The 3,132-nt window shown below is 51.5% G+C and overlaps 1 pseudogene; it reads right to left on the reverse strand.

Moving 5' to 3' along the window:
- Positions 1-1,441: 1,441 nt before the first annotated feature.
- Positions 1,442-2,306, reverse strand: LOC114225376 (large ribosomal subunit protein eL8 pseudogene; annotated as a pseudogene).
- Positions 2,307-3,132: the final 826 nt, after the last annotated feature.

Genomic DNA, 3,132 nt, shown 5'->3' on the forward strand with positions numbered 1-3,132 from the left:
AATGAGAATGTGGACTGGGGCGGAAGGACCAAGCTTTTCTGTTGGTCCTGAAGAGAATGCCACTTCCCTCCAGGTAAATCAGCCCCCACCCATCCCATCCCAACCCAGGTGGGTTATTGGGCTCTGGGTCTGAAAGCAGGATGGAATCATCACAAGATTTGATGTGTCCCAGATCCCTCATCCAGAGGGAGACCACCAAGTCCCCAGATGGTCAAATGACTCAGCCAAGGTCAGTGGGCCAAGATCGCGTGGAAGAGGAAGGAATTAAAGATCTATCTGCATTCCTGCCTTCTGACGTGGGATGTTTCGACAGCCCCGAGGTTGATGATGGTGGCAGCTTTGGGGCAAGAGGCAGGAGGGAGATTTGGGCACGCACCTAAGTTTGCAGCCTATTCCTCTCTCATGACCAGGCCAAGCCTCTTTCCCCGGGAAGCCTGCCCTGACCTGCTTACTCCCATGGCACCTCCCTCCCCATCTGCCCTACTTACAGACTTTAGGAAGTCAGTCCACCCACTTGTTGCAATTAAGATTTTGTTCCCCATGCCATGCGCTCTAAGCGTCTCCCCACTACATCGTAAGGTTCTCATGGTCGTTTTTCTGCTCACTGCTCCTAGTTCAGTCCGATGTATATTATAGATTCTCAGCATGTGTCCTTTGACAGAGCTAACTGGCCAGAGATCACCCTGCAATTTTTAAACAGATAGTACCCAACTAAGGAAAAGTGGAGGGAACTTGGAAGGATCCATTTCCAGAAGCAATTCTTGATCTTCTAAAAAACAAACAAGCAAGCAAATAAACAAACAAAACAGGTGTGTGCCTGTGTGTTGGTGGGGTGGAATTCTGCTCTTTAAGCACCTTGGGGACAGGTGGATATCTTTCTATTTCTGAATCCACTTCCCTCACCCCTACCACCCCATTCTAGCATAATTCCTAGCACACAGTAGATGCTCATGAATGCTCGTCAAATAAATGCAGTGAGAGAAGAAAAAGGAAAAAGTAAAAGAAGGATTTCAAGAAAGCAGGCTAAGAGGCAGAAGGAGTGAGGGGGGTACTGGTCATTGCGTCTTTGGTCTAAATGCCCTTTCCACCCTCTCTTGCTGCACTCTGTCCCTGCAGCTCTAGGGGTAGGTGATGTGGCCGGGGGTGGATGCCTGAGTGGCCAGCACCTGCAGGTGTCCGGGGTGGTCCCAGGGCCAGCAGCAGCGTTGGCTGTTGGGTCCAGTGGCCCTCTTGTTGCTTTCTGCAGCACATCAGTGATTTCTCTGAATCACAACAGTGGCCTCCCTTGGTGCCAGCCACCATCACACCCCTGGGCTCTGGGATCTCCGGACTTTGATTCCTCCATCCCCAGGGGCAGTGGTGGCTTCCTGCCATTTCTAATCTCCGGAAGAGCCGGACCTCCTCTCTGGGGCGCTTTCGGCCTGTCCAATGCTTTTTTTTTTTTTTTTGAAACACAACGTTTTATTACTTTTATGTACAGAAAATTCAACAGCATCCACTCAGCCCAGTTTGATTGCCAGTTCTTTAGCCTTTGCCTTTTCCAGCTTGGCGATGCGAGCCACAGACTTTGGGCCCAGGACGTTGCCTCCCCAGTGGCAGCGGATCTCCTCATATCTGTCATTGTAGTTGATCCTGATGGCCTCCACCAGCTTTGCCAGGGCTCCTTTGTCTTCCAAGTTGACCTGTGTGAAGGCGACAGTGGTGCAGGTCTTCCTGTGGACCAGACGGCCCAGCCTGGTCTTACCCTTGATAATGCAGTAGGGAACCCCCATCTTACCGCACAGGGCAGGCAGGAAAACCACCAGCTCAGTGGGATCCACATCATGTGCAATCACTACCAGCTGAGCCTTCTTGTTTTCCACCAAGGTGGTGACAGTGTTAACCCCAGCTCGAAGGACAGGTGGCCTCTTTGTGGGGACATCCCCTTTGCCTGCAGCTTTCTTCTCAGCCCGGGCCAACAATCTCTGCTTCTTCTCCTGCTTTGTCTCTGGTCTGTACTTGTGGGCCAGCTTAAGGAGTTGAGTAGCTGTCTGGAGGTCCAAGGCCTGGGTGAACTGGTTAATTGCAGGAGGCACTTTTAGACGTTTATAGAGAATAGCCCTTTGCCGTTGCAGCCGGATGTAGCGGGGCCATTTGACAAAGCGGGTGAGGTCCCTTTGGGGCTGGATGTCCCGTCCGATGCCAAAATTCTTGGGCCTCTTCTCAAACAGGGGATTGACCACCTTCTTGGCCTCCTGCTTCTTCATGACAGCAGGGGCCAGGGCCACCTTCTTCCCCTTCGCCTTCTTCCCTTTCGGCATCTTGGGTTGCTGGAGGAGAGAGACCGTCCAGTGCTTTTATAACATGTTCCACCCAGGGCTTCCCTGACGTTTGACATATTTAGCATGGTTTATTTTTTTTTTCTGGGTGGATTTTGTCCCCTAAAAGCAAGAAAGAAAGCAAAATGGAGGGAGGGGTGAAGCAAAAGAGAAATATGTGGTATGACCGGAAGCAAAGGTCAGTTCTGATTGAAAACGGGAATGAACGCTGAAGGCAATTGTGTCCCATCGAAGGACACATCCAGAGCATGCTTGACACAAACAAGACAAATCAATCCTTCCCTGAGTGATGCCTCGGGGCTTGGACTTTCTATTTCCCCTCCCACCTTTCCTCGATGATCCTATAATCTCACGCACAGTCCAGCCACAGTTCCCTCGGGCGCCACCTCAAACTCTTGCATCTGTTCTTCCCATTGGAAGGGAGTGCTCGGCGGCCGCCTTGAGCTCATTCGACTCTGAAGCCAGAACTTCAAGGCTTGACAGGTGACATGCCAAGAACTCCCAGAGACTTCCTCAGCCTTGTTATGGTTGATGTCATCTGCTCCTCCAAATAACAGTTAATGAAGAAACAAGAGTGTCTTTCACGTGCAAATTCCAGCTTCTGCTGGAGGAGTCTTGTCCATTTCCAACCAAAACCTTGGGTCATGGATGGTGGGAAGGCAGGGGGAGGAGGGACCTAGTGAGGGGCTGCTGAAAATTCCAAGAGGCCGGTCAGGTAGCTGCTGGGCCTCGAGGAGCACCTGGCATGTTCTCCCCTCTTCCACGCTCTGCGATGGGAAGGTCATTCTTAGCCACTTCCATCCAGCCAAACCCT

This window comes from Eumetopias jubatus, unplaced genomic scaffold, assembly GCF_037043125.1.
Source record: "Eumetopias jubatus isolate StellerSeaLion01/CBP00866 unplaced genomic scaffold, mEumJub1_p1.0 scaffold_10, whole genome shotgun sequence".
NCBI lineage: Eukaryota > Metazoa > Chordata > Mammalia > Carnivora > Otariidae > Eumetopias > Eumetopias jubatus.